Source organism: Budorcas taxicolor, chromosome 12 (genome assembly GCF_023091745.1).
Source record: "Budorcas taxicolor isolate Tak-1 chromosome 12, Takin1.1, whole genome shotgun sequence".
In the NCBI taxonomy this organism is placed as follows: Eukaryota; Metazoa; Chordata; class Mammalia; order Artiodactyla; family Bovidae; genus Budorcas; species Budorcas taxicolor.
In genome coordinates this window covers 31929129-31943318 of record NC_068921.1, presented here as the reverse complement: position 1 = coordinate 31943318, position 14190 = coordinate 31929129, and the positions used below count along the sequence as shown (strand labels likewise).

At 37.0% G+C, this 14190-nt stretch overlaps 1 protein-coding gene across 1 annotated transcript in view; it reads left to right on the top strand.

Moving 5' to 3' along the window:
- The window catches only part of PAN3 (poly(A) specific ribonuclease subunit PAN3), a 119575-nt gene that overhangs the window by 26890 nt on the left and 78495 nt on the right, over positions 1-14190 (top strand). The window lies entirely within an intron of this gene.

Genomic DNA, 14190 nt, shown 5'->3' with positions numbered 1-14190 from the left:
ATGCTCATTCTCACAAACATGCTAGCCTAATTTTAAAGCTGAATTTAACCAAAACTCTGTAAGTTTTCCCAACTCTACTTAATTCTCAAGATTTGTTTTCCTTGCGTTTTGAAAGTGGGGAGGGTAGAGTGGCTTAATAAAGTCTCTGCAGCTATTATTTCTCACTCATCCCATCCATGCCAATTAGATTCAAAGAAAGATTAATTTAGGAATTTGGTCATTTTAGGAGTAGCTAGAATAATGTTAATATTGTAATGTTAACACTATGTTATAATGTTAAATAATATTATAGAATGTAGAATAAGTTTTTTTGGATTGAGGCGGAATACCATAGTTCAGTACAAGCTCTGCAGCTCGACCTTAGGACCTTATGTTAGTTTTGAGATTATAGGCACTTCTAAGCCCTCCTTCTCATCTTTAAAGTTGGTATTATAATAGTGCCTATCTCACAGAATTTTGAATATTACATAATATTAATGCTGTGAAGTGCTTACCATAGTGCATTGTGCTTGTCAGATGGTAGTTGTTTTAGTCTTATGCTGCTTACAGTCTTGCAGTTTAGAAACATCTGTTTATCTGTTTCTCAGTGTTGGATTACTTTTGATTAGCCACTACTTAAAGTTCAGTCATGGTAAAGGGCCTTGCTGAAGATGTTGTGCTTCATTTCAAGATTGAATATAAGTAAGGGGACACATAAATCAAAAGGGAACCTTTTGCTGATAAGCAGATAGGCAGTTTAGCATGATGATTGCTTTTGATAAGAGACTAAAGTTCATATAAAAATTTTTAGGGTCATTACAGGTGATAGTTTATTGTAGAAATAACTTATGATTCAAAACAATATTACTTACACTTAAAAATTTTAACAACATTGGCATGGTATTTTATTTCTCTACATCTTGTTTTCTGGTTCTATTCTAAAGCAAAAGAATAAAAGAAGTTGTAGTTTGGTGTTCCAGATCTTTAGAAATTAAATGTGGTCTTAACAACTGATCTCATTTTTGGTGGCATAAAACACATTGTAACATTGAATTTTAAAAACAGAAGTAATGACTGCTTTTAGGCTTTCTTAAATTTAGGTAACAAATAATATTTCAGACTTCTTCTCCCAAGATCTTACTCAGTAGAGCTTAAAAAATATGTTTCTGTGGTGTGTCTGTGTAACTCCTGCTGTGCTACATTTTATATGATTTGGATTACTTTTTACCTAGCAGTGTCCTCTGTTTTCATCTTCTCAACCTGTGTATGATTTCTGTATTGACTGCACAAGTTAAAAGGTCTTTTTCATTTACAGATGTTTACCTGCCCATGAGTCTTTAATAATGACTGACTGTTTTTCCATAGACCCACTTTTTATAGACCTAGTCACCATCCCATCCTATAACTGGCTTTATTTAAACAATGAAAATGGAAGGGACCTAATATATTTCTGTGAAAAGCCTACAGTTACTGATAATGAATGGCAAGACAAAATGCAACATGATCTTTGAGATTGACTTGGTTTTGCTTTTGATTTTTAAATCTTTTACTCATGGAGAAAATTGATTTGAGTCCAATTTATAATCATTTATAGTTTTAGCTTTACTGTTCTAAATTAATTAGGGGTAGAAGCCTTTAAAGTCCAGGTGTGTTAACACACCTGATTAATAAGTTAAGTAGAAATAGTTCCCTTTGTCTATATGGAAATTAGCTAATTTTGAATATTCAAATGGTTTTAATCAGTTAGTCTATTTTTTCCCAGTGGGTTTAGATTAACTACTGATGGTTAATGTAAATATAATCATATATTTAGTTCTCATAATAACAAATATGCTAAGCCACCAGGATATTTAATTAATTGAGGGAAGACGTTTGTAGTTACAGAGGTTTTTTTTTTTTCCCTTCAATAACTTTATTCTTTATAAAGCATGTAAGTAAATAAAACTGTTCAACTTCTACAGAATTACCATGTTTAAGAAGAAGGTCTATTGCTATCACCATTCTAGACTATGGGAGTTCATTCCATTCCTTCATCTTCCAGTTGTAGTGGCAGAGTGGAAACTGAACTGAAATTAAGTTGGTTTGTGACATGACTGCAAGGGATAGACACATAAAGATATAAACACAGACACTTCCAAACATGGAATGCTGGGCCACCAGAAAAGTGTCAGAGCAGAGTCCACTGAGTCCTGCACTCAGGCACATCTTTTCCTGACGACATGTGCCAAGGTCCTGGCTGGGGATCCACGGTCTCCGCTTCAGAAATTTGTTCTTTTGTACAGAGGCCTAAACCTGAGTTATCAAAATAGCGAACTGGAGGAGGTACTGGCAAAGACTTTGCATGTGTTAGTTGCTTAGTCATGTTCGACTCTTTGTGACCCCAAGGACTGTAGCCTACCAGGCTCCTCTATCCATGGGATTCTCCAGGCAAGAATACTGGAGTGTGTTGCCATTTCTTTCTCCAGGCAGACATTGATCGGTTATCAAAAAACCAATATTTCGGTGACTCCTTTGGTACAGGATCTTGGACATTCAGTTCCTTGCATTGAGAAGATATACGGTGTCTCTTTTTAGAGAGTGTCCCAGTCACTTTAGGGAACTTTGGCGAATTCTCACAAGTTACTTGTGAACCTCTCTCTTAACTGCTCTCCTTTCATGTCTTGACCTCACTTAACAGTTCATTCTTTTGCTTTACTAGCTGTTCATTTTGCTGCTTTAACTTAGAAACTTCCTTTTCTAGCTGTGTGTATTCACTTTTCAGAATAAGAGCTTTAGTGCTTTGTACAATGCCACTGCCACCTCCACAGGTTAAGGGTTTATTTGAAGGCTGGGTATCAGTATGTTCTGATACCATTGAGGTATCTTGGGCCTGTTGATGTCTTCTAAGATTTTCTCTCCATAGCATTATAAGTTCTTTTTGATACTCTGCAGTGGCTTTTGTTGAAGCAATTTCCTTTTCAAACTCCTTGACATTTTTCATCTTCTCCAGGTCTATTTTCACCAGTTTCGTTTTGAGATCTTCAATTTCTTCTTTATAAGGCTTAGCTCTTAAAGCAGCTTTGTCCTGAAGTACTTGGATCTTTTATTTGTTTTTTTCAAGGCATTCATTTGATTCATTAACTTGCCGTTGAAGTTTTGCTATTATGTCATCAGTCATCTCGAGTTCTTTCTGCATCATCGTAATACTTTCTTTAGCCTCCTGGAGTGATGTTTCAGCTCTTGAATCTTCTCTGTGGCTTGCTGTGTAGCTCTTGATGTGACTTGAGGTTGCCTGTCTTGTGTAGTAGGATTAACAAGGGCACCAGAGGTCAGGGAGAGCTTCAAAGTTTGGTAGCTTTTAAATAGTTTTTCATAGTTCTCTTTCATTGATTTCAGATCATGCTCCCATTCTTTGGCTACGGTAGCATTTCTTTCTTTAAACTCTGTTCATTCATTGTAGCAATTATTTTGTTATTCACTTGGCAAATACTGTCATTTTCTTTCTGGATGACATTTTTAAACTTTTCTATATCAAAATGAGCATTTCAACCACTCTTCCAAAAACTGAGTCATTTCTTTTCTGTTACTTAGTACTTGCTGAAATTCAGTCTTTATGCTATGGAAATCACTTTCTGAGAAATCCTTGAGAATTTCTTCGATATGTAGATCCACACTCTGGCTCAATTTGAGGTCCCTTGATTCTCCAGGTGATAAGGCCATAATCTTGTTGAAGTTGCTATATTTCCATTAGCAGTTTATTTTGCTTTTCCACTTCATCAGTAAAAGCCATTTCAAATTTATTGATGGATTCATGTTTTTCTTCCTTTGTCCTTGCAACATAGTTTAGCACATACTGAAGCTTCATCACGACTCTGTGAAATTCCATGGAACACCTCTGGTTTGCAGTAAGAAGTTTCTGGATTTGTTGGGTTTGTGGATATGGAAGTGAGAAGTTTGCTTTTACTCTAATTGAAAGCTCTTTTTGGGTTTCAGTTTCATTCTTTAAGTCAAGAGACAATCTGTTTAAACATAGTGATTATCCATCTCTGAGTATCTCTTCAGAAGCTCTTTTATCCTAAAGCACTTTTCTCTCGGGCTTCTTGTAAGGTGTTGGTTTCCATCACATAGTAACTTTTTTTCATATTTTACCTCTTCGGGTTCTGTTGATCCTTTTTCTGTAATTCATCTTGTGATTTATTTAAATCCTTTTGAATATTTGAAATCTGAGATATTTTTCTGAAACTCTCTGCGAATTTATCAATAGTTTCTTGGTGTTCTTTCAAACGCATACGAAAAATTCTTAGTTTTTCGTGTTTCCAGTTCTCTAACTATGGTTCCTTGCAGGTTTGCCTTGAGTAGGTCTTTCTCCAGTTTGAGAGTCTCTTCCACTCTCCTTCAGTTCAGTTCAGTTCAGTCGCTCAGTCGTGTCCGACTCTTTGCGACCCCATGAACTGCGGCACACCAGGCCTCCCTGTCCATCACCAAATCCCGGAGTTCACTCAAACTCAGGTCTGTCGAGTCCGTGATGCCATCTAGCCATCTCATCCTCTGTTGTCCCCTTCTCCTCCTGCCCCCAGTCCCTCCCAGTATCTGAGGTTATTGATATTTCCCCAGCAATCTTGATTCAAGCTTGTGTTTCTTCCAGCCCAGCGTTTCTCATGATGTACTCTGCATAGAAGTTAAATAAGCAGGGTGACAATATACAGCCTTGACATACTCCTGTTCCTATTTGGAACCAGTCTGTTGTTCCGTGTCCAGTTCTAACTGTTGCTTCCTGACCTGCACATAGAGGTCATCGCTTTCTTTCATTACAGATTTCATTTCTTCAAGGTTTTCGTGAAGCTTCGGAGCCGAATGTAAGCTCTCCATTTCTATTGTATTCATGGTTAAGCTCTGGGCCGTGAATTCTTTCTTCAGTTGCTCAGTGTCACACAGGTTTTCCTGTGTTTCACTAATTTCTTCTTTTAACTTAAAAAGTCGCTGTTTGTTTGCTTTCAGTTCTTGGACCTTCTCTTGCATTTCAGTTTTCTAAATCCACTTGCATATTTGATATTTCTTCTGTCTTCTCAGAGACAGTCCCTCTGAGTTTATCAATAATTTCCTGGTGCTCCTTCAGATGCACCTGAGCTAGTCTTAGTTCCTCTTGTTTTTCCAGGTTTTTAGCTTTTGTTTCTCTGAGGCTTTCCCTGAGTTGATCTCACTCCATTTTGAGGGTTCCCTCCATTCTTCTTAGGTCATCTCTTTCCTTAGTAACAGATTTTATTTCTCCAACATTTTCATGAAGTTTCTGAGTCAGCCTTAACTTCTCTGTATTTGTGCTTTCCAGGACTGAATTCTGGGTCTCTAATTGCTTATTCAGTTGCTCTGTTTGATACATATTGTCCCTGAGATCATTTTTTACCTTAAGAAGTTGATGTTCTTTCTCCTGAAGTTCTTGAATCTGTGCTTTTAAGGCAGTATTTGTGTTTTCTAAATTCATTTGGTTATTTGATATATCATCTATCTTCTCTGAAACAGTTCCTCTGAGTTTATCAATAGTTTCTTGGTGCTCTTTCAGATTCATTTGGGCAGTTCTTAGTTCCTCTCATCTTTCCAAGTCTCTGCTTGTTGTTTCTCTTAGGTTTTCCTTGAGCTGGTCTATCTCTACTTTGAGAGTCTCCTCCATATTCCTAAGGTCATCTCTTTCTTTTGTAACATATCTTATTTCTGTAAGACTTCCATGGAGTCTCTGAGTTAACTTTACGTTTTCCCATTCTGTATTTTGTAGAGTTGACTTTTGGGCCTCAAGTTGCTTCTTCTTTTTTTTTTTTTTTCAAGTTGCTTCTTCAAGTTTTCCATTACACATATTTTTTCCCGAGTCTCACTGACATCTTTCATCTCAAGACATTGATGTTCTTCTTCCTGAAATTCTTGAATCTTTGCCTGTAAGTCAGCATCTGAATTCCCTAAGACTCTCTGGATATTTGTTCCTTGATCTGTCTTCTCTGAACTATTCCTTGCATTAATGGTTTCTTGGTACTCCTTCAGAAGCATGTAAGTAGCTTTCTGCTTTGATTTTCAGTTCTTCAGCTACAGTTTCTTTAGTGTTTTCTTTGAGTTGGTGTCTTTCCTTTTGAAGGGCTTCCTGTACCCTTTCCAGTTCATCTCTTTCCTTAATTATGGTTTTTACTTGTTCTTGACTTGCCTGAAGTTTTTCAGTCAGCTTGAGCCTCTCGCTTTCTATTCTTTGTAGTGATGAATCTTTGGCTTTGAGCTGTTCCTTTAACTGTTCCAGTTCACTCCTTTTTTCCAGAATCTCACTGATTTTGTTGATGGTAATAAACTGTTTCTCATAAAGCTCTTGCATCTTTTTCTGTAATTCATCATTTGCTGTTTTTAATTCCTGTTGAATGCATGATATTTTAGTTTTTCTTTCTGATAGATCCACTCTCAGTTTACCAGTGATTTCCTCTTGTTCTTTCAGGTGACAGTGAGCAACTCGTTCCCCTTCGGTTTCTAGTTATTAGCTGCAGTTTCGCTTGGAGTTGGTTCTTTTCAGATTGAAGAAACTCTTGTAGCCTCTGGAGGTCAGCTCTCTACTTAGCCACAGTTTTCACTTCATCGTGACTTTCTTCAAGTCTTTCAGACAATTCGAACTTTTCCATTTCTAGCTTTAGTAGTGCTGAGTCTTTGACTTTGAATTGCTCCTTCAATTGCTCCATCTCATTAATTATTTTCTTAGTCTCACTGTCTTTTTCTTTCATATTGAAGGACTGTTCTTGTTTGTCTTGAGATGCTTGGATCTTTTCCTTTAGCTTTTCTTGAACTTCTGCTAGTTTTTCACAGGTCCTAGAAAGCTCTTCTTTCTTAATGGTATGGTTCTTTTCTTGTGCAGCAATATCCTGTTGTTTTTTAAGTTCGTTTCCAAGAATTATTAATTCTTCCTGGCTTTCAATGGTCATTTCAACGTTTTCTCTTAGGTCAAGTCTTCAGTTTTTCCTTTTCTGCTGTAATACTCTCTAACATTTATTGCAGTTCATCTTTCTCTGTTGCTCGGTTAGCTCATTATCCTCAGCATCTACAATCAGAGCTTGGGTTTTTTTGGTTTCCAGATTTTGGCTTTTATCTGTGCCAACCATCTTTTACTGAAATTCATTCCTAGTTTCTCCTAAGTTTTCCTCTATATGCAAATTCTTGCAAGTTTCCTCAGAAATTTTCATTTTTAGAATGTTAATTGTTTCTTGGTATTGTTTTGAAGACTCAGGAGCATTTCATAGTTGTTCCTGGGTGTCTGTATTCATGTTTATAGTATCCTGAATGTCATTTTTGAGTTGGTCCCTCTCGATTTGTAGGCTCTCTTGGAGTTATTTTTTATCATCTTTTTTTTGGCTTAAGGTTTTTACTTCTACTAAGGTTTGTTGAAGTTTCTCAGTGTTTCTCCTTTTCTACAGTGTGCAGCCTAGAATCTCTACTTTCTAATTGTTCCTTCAGGTCTTCCAGTTCTTTTAATCTTTCTTGATTCTCAGTTGTTTTTTGCTGAAGTTCTTGGGTTTTGTGAGAGAGCTCTGTCTTCAGAGCCTCCAAATCTAAACCAAGTTTCTTGAGCTTCTTTAGAGAGATTTCCTATTTCTTAATTCAGTTTTGCATTCTCTTCAAGGTCCTTCTTATTATACTTTTGCTCAGATTCAGTATGATGATTTTTAACATCTTGGAATTCCTGAACAGTACTTTCGCAACTCAACTGGGAAGTTAGTAGGTTATTTTTAGTGTTCCCAATTCCTTCAAGTAAACCTTGAATTCTACTTTCCTTATCAACTACTTCAGAAGACAATTTGTCTTTTTCTTATGTTACTTTATAGAGCTCTTCAGATTTATCATGTATCTCTTTCCTTAGCATTTCTATTTCTGAAGGTCAGGATTTCAGTTCTGACAGCAAATTAACTTCATTACGCAAAGCGTTATTTTCTCGACTACTTTATTCAGTTCTTTCTGCAGATGGGTTATTTTTCTTTCCAATTCCATATTAGAGAGTAAATCTTTTGAACTTTGCCATCTATAAGGGAGGTGAGTTTTGTTATTTCACTGAAACCATCTATAAGGGAGGTAAGTTTTGTTATTTCACAAAGAGAAGATTGTAATTCTTTCTCCAGATCAACTGCATTTTCTTTTTCACCTCCAGCTGACTTTGATATAACTGCATATGATTTTCCATCTGCTTGTATGTACTTGAAAATTCTTTTATTTTCTCTTTCAGCTTTAGATTTTCACTTCTAAGCAAGGCTGATTCTCTTTTGGCATTAAGAGCTACAGTTGTGACATCAAGCAGAGTCTGTTTCATTCGTTTTAGATCTTCAGTGTTTTCCAATGAGTATGACAAGTCCATTTTCATACTTTCTGACTTCTGAGAGTCTTTGTATTCCTGTAGCATCTTTATCTGGTCTTCCTTTTCTCTAAGCAGCTCTACTTTTGAACTTAGTTCGTTCTCTTGATCTTTCTCTGCTTTTCTTTCTAGAGCTTCAGATTCATCCAAGTCATTCTTTTCTCTTAATTTCAATTTCATTTCTTCATTTTCTCTTGATTGTTCATAGTCTAATACCAGGTCATCATAGTGAGCACAAAGTTAATTTACTTTCTAAGTTTTCTTGACTTAGTAGCTTTGTTGCTGGATTCCATTCTATCTCAGTTAATGTATCGAGTGTTACTGAAAATATCAGACTGAACAGAGAGATTCATCAGTTTCTTCTAAACTTACAGTAGCCTTATGTGTTTTTGTTATGTTCATTGGCATATTAAATTTATTTACGTAGTTTGAGTCCTTCATTTTGTTAATTTTCCCAACGTACTAAGGGACTCTTTGGGTTTTTTTAGCCTTTAGTTCTTGTGATACTAGGGAAGAAGAGGTCACCAGCATCTGTGTTAGGTTTTGAATTTTCTCAATTTGGACTTTTTGAAGTAGGTCTTTTTCTTCCAAGAGTTGGGCCAGATGGTCTTTTTCCTTTGCCTGGGCTCGAGTCTCTAAAGAAACCTCCTCTAATTTGCTTTTTAAGATCCATTATTTCTTTTCTATATCTTTTCAGGAGAGCTTCATCACTTGATACCTTGTTAACATAAGGAGTATTCTTTATGTGCTGGCAGTGCTGGCAAACTGGAGAGTAATAAGGGTTTCATCAGAAGACACCAGAGTAATCATGCAGATAACATGTGTTTTTGCATTTCCTCCCAAGGAATTCTGGAGAATTTGTGTTAGTTTGCTATCTTGATAATTTATGAAACCATCAACTTGTCCATTGCTAAGTTTCTTGATCACTTGTCCCAAAATAAATAAGCTTTGATTTATATTAAAGCCTTCCTTGAGTCGCAGACCTTCAGCACTTGTTTGAGCAGCCCTTTCAACTGCCTGCAAGATCAACCAAATTCAAATGGAACACTTTGACAGATCCTTCAAAATTAGAAGGTTCACCTTTCTCTCTCCTTTCCAAAATCATCCTAAAAATGGTATGAGAACAGACTACTTCTTTGATTCAGTTTTGTAATTCCATAATGCCTGTTCTTTTCTCCTTTTGTGATCCTCTTCAAAGCCATTTCTAATGTATAAACAACTTCTATGAGGTCTGCCACATACACATTCCTGTTGAAGTCTTCCCAAATTATTAACGGCTTCATTTTTTGAGTGTCACAACCTAAGTCTGTAATGGTTTCATTGTATATCTCTATGTAAGACACACGTAAGAGAAATTCCCTACAGGAAACTTCTTAATTTTCTGGAAAATGTCATGAATTGCCCTGAGTGTTACTCCCAAATACTCTTGTGAACCCATCGTAATATATGTTTTTCCTGAAGCAGTCTGCCCATAGGCAAATGTAGTACCATTTTAGCCTTGGATGGCAGAATATATGATTAACAGCACAATTTTCTTCATACACATTTTTAGTAGTTTCATTACTATGAAAGACACAATCAAAATTAAAAGATTTACTCCCATCAACTTGATAAATTATATTATTGTCCGTTTTCCAGTAAACTTGAGTATCTTTTCTAAGCGCTTCTTCTCTGCTATTGAGCAGTCGAACCTGCATGCAGACAGCTACGGCTCCTTCCTTAGCCATCCTGCCTGGTTGGATCCCAGGGAATAGAGAAGAGGTTTTAAAAGAGAAATGACAGTTGGTTTTCAAGTAAATACACAGTAGGTTCTAGACCAGAGGTTTCTGTTAGTGGACCTCAGACTCAGGAATGGCACGAGGTAGGGTGCTGAGTTGTTACTGCATGCAGAAGTCAGTGAGCTAATGGCTCCTTAAGTACTGTCTGAAGGGGGGTGATGTTTCTTACACGTGTACTACTGTTTTCTAAGTGCGCGAACACGTTCTGAGTAATAAAATGTAAATTGTTGAAAAGGGTCATTCATCGTAACTAGGTTAAATCATCCTTCACTGTTTCCGAGTATAAATAGTGAAAGCACAGTTATTCTGTTTCGGGATTCTTAAAATTCAGGGCATTGGAAACTTTGTCCTAGGATAGCATTGATTTCTCTTGTTTATCATTATTTAATTTGTTTCTCTAGCAATTAGATGGTGATATATAATATAGATTATGATATATAATAACAATACCTGTAAAGTGTCATAGAGATGATGCTGTTTTGCAGTTTTACCTAAAGAATTGTGCTCTGAAAATTGGTCTGTAAACACATTTTCTATACAAGCAGTGGTATTTATAGATTTTTCTTTTGCTAGACTATAAAATTTTTAGGGGGGCGGTTAAGAGATCTTATCATTGCATTTCTAGGGAGGGCAAAAATATTTATGCTGCAGTGTTACTTGAATGAATGCAAAAAAGGTGTGTGCATTTAAGTTTTTTAAATAAAACAGTTCTAAAAATTAGCTTTTATTGTTGTTTCTTTTTATGTAGTCTGGAGACTTCTTTTATTAGGAATGAGAGTGGACTTCCCTTAGTCTTAAACCACTGGACCAGGACCAGAAGTTTTGAAGGGCTAGGGCTTTGTGGGTTATCAGTAATGGCCTTGAAGGCTCTGAGTATTTAGGGCAAGGTAGGAGTTGGGATGTTAATTAACTACTTGAACTCCTATCTTTTTTTGGGAGGGTGGCCTGAATTTCTTTTTTCCTATGAATTGTTACTTATCCAGATCTTTCCCTGACATTCTCTAGAACTTTATTATTGGAAGGGTGGTCACCACACTAGTAGCAGTACTAGGAGTCCCAGGAGCTTTTTAGAAATGCACAGTCTCACGCTTCATTCCAGGCCTTCTGAGTTAGAATCTTCATTCTAACAAGATCCCCAGAATATTCCTTCCCTGGTGGCTCAGCTGGTAAAGAATACACCTGCAATGCAGGAGTCTTGGGTTCCACCCCTGGGTTGGGAAGATCCCTTTGAAAAGGGAATAGCTACCAGTCCATTCTGGCCTGGAGCATTCCATGAACCATATAGTCCAATAGATCACAAAGAGTAGGACACGACTGAGTGACTTTCACTTTCAGAATGTTCTGTATGTTCATGACAGTTGAGGAGTGCTAGTCTGGAATACATTCTCCAACTTTTTCTTCTTGAAAACTTTTGTTCAAGCCCTAAGTTATTTTTTAAATGCCCAATAAAAAAGGGTAAAACTATTTTCAACTATCTTATTGTGCTGTTTATTCAGATTTTGTGAAGAATGATAAAATCAGTCACTTGTAGTGAATCTTGAGACTTAAAGGTAAAAATTGTATGTATTAGAGAAAGAGACAAGGTGTATGTTCTACAGGATATTTTATCGTAGAAACAAAAAGAGATTGTCTCTTTGCTACCCCGTGGACTGAAGTCCGCCATGCTCCTCTGTCCATGGGGATTCTCCAGGCAAGAATACTGGAATGGGTAGCCTTTCCCTTCTCCAAGTGTTGACCTACTAGGAGGTAAAGCAGAAAAGCTGGTTACTTAACAATAGCACATGACATTTCAGAGTGCTTCCCTTTCACAGTAACTAGCAGACTGGACTGGCAGGAGGCTGTCAAGAGTGGAGATCAACCAGGAAGCATACCTTTTTATTTGACCATCACGTTCTCAAGATTGGTTTCGGAAAGGATTGCTGGAACCTAAGGGAAAGAGAAGGGCAGTTGTGCTTCTGTTTGCTCTGTGGGAGGGGTTTGGATCTTGTAGGACACTTAAGGGGCAAAATAATGTTTCCCATAAAATTGTGTTTGGCCTTTATTTCCTCATCTTCCATTAGTCTTCTCTATTTCCCGTAGCCCCTTAACTTTCATATAATCCCGATAGTTGCTTTTAAGCTAGCAGCCCTTTCCCCAGCCAGGCCTTCACCTCTGTTTCCGTTGCAGTTTCCTTTAGCTCCTGTCCTTTACTTACATCAGTGGTCCTCAGATGTGGACAGTTTTGTGTCCCTGCTCCTGTGGAACATCTGAGATATTTTTGGTCACGATTGGAGCTAGATGCTGGTAAAAGGCCTACAGTGGTCCAGGACAGCCCTCCCCAGCAGAGAATTACCCAAAGTCTGTATTGCTGAGTTTGGGAAACCCTAACCTGGATTATAGCCAGAGTGCATGAATTTGTCTATGCCTTTTTAATTCTTACTCACAAGCTTTCAAGAGTTCCCCCATGGAATGAAGTCCAAACTCCTTGGCAAGTGATACAAAACAATTCATGATTGTTTTAAAAATTGCTTTCAAGCCTCATCTTTTGCTCTCAGGTTGGCCCTCTATTAATGATAGGTTGAAAACTTGTAGTTTTCCCTTAATTAACAACACAGTTCCTATATGCTTCCTCAAGTGCATTTTTCCTGGCCTATAATACATCTTTTCCCCTAGCTCACTCTGTTTTTTTTTGTTTTGTTTTGTTTTTTTCCTATTTAGACACACTCCTCCTTCAACACTGCTCAGGCATTCATCCTTTCTGTGAAGCCTTCTTTGTCTCTCTTCTTTTGGTACCTTGATTACATGTGCATTTTTAATATCACAGTGAGTGTTCAGTTTGTACAACTTTGTTACCTACTAGGTTATGTCCTCTTTTGGAGGGAAAGGTGTGTGTTTTAGTCATCATTGTATTCCAAGTACTTGGAATAGTTCTTGATACAAAGTAGGCTCTCACATGCTTTGTTGAAAATACATTTTCCTTCAAGGGGTAAATAATAGTTCAGATACTTTGGAAATAGATGGGACTTTCCCATAATTTGTGTTATCTGTGATGGGACTTCTATCTGTAGTCTTACTGCTTTTGTATTGTGTTTCTTGACTTTGTGCTTTGTATTGCTGCCATCTCTTTCAGGTGTCCTTTGTCTTTTGTTGCTTATAATGGTATTTAAATGGTATCAGTACCCTAAACCTTTTCTTCAGTATCACATGGAAAGTTTACTTTTGGATTAGACTTTGTATGTGAAGTCACTCAGTTGAGTCCGACTCTTTGCAACTCCATGGACTGTAGCCCACCAGGCTCCTCCATCCATGGGATTCTCCAGGCGAGAATACTGGAGTGGGTTGCCATTTTCTTCTCCAGGGGATTTTCCCGACCCAGGGATTGAACCCGGGTCTGCCAAATGCATTAGGGGCAGACACTTTAACCTCTGAGCCACCAGGGAAGCCCTTTAATCCCTGGCTATTTATGGAAGAACTTAAATCTGTAATGACACAAGTTTGGTGATCTCTTCTACCTAAGAGAAAAGGCCTTGGGCTAATTAAAAGTTTTGGGCGTGATGGGATGGAGGGAGAGGAATAATGAATTCCTCTCTGGAAAAATAAACATATGAGAGCTGTTGGGGAGGGAGAATCATACATGGGATTCATTTAAACCTTTTTTCTATGTTGCTTAATGAACTACCGTAAGAATAAATTTCACTAAAGTAGTAACTGGGTCAAAAACAAGTCTGGATTTATGAAGGATCTAAATAACAAAAGAACATATAAAGCAATAATTCTCTTGCTTTCAAATGTGTGAATGGAATTTGGGTGTCCTTATATAGATTCTGCTTGACAGGTTGTGATTTTGTTTAAATAAATATTCTTTGATGTGTTGAACTTTTTTGATCAGATAATTTTTAACCTAGACAATTTCTAAAATACAAATTTTAAATTAGTGGCTTAATTTAGAAGGCTTAATTAAGGCTGTATTATTTTTGCTGTATAGCAAAGCCTTATTTGTTGTGAGCGATGTTATTAGAAATAACTTGCTTTAAAATTCTTTCATTTGTAATTTGGTTCTGAAGAGTATATTTCTATTCTCATTCACAAAAGTTGCCTGTGATGTCAACACAGAGA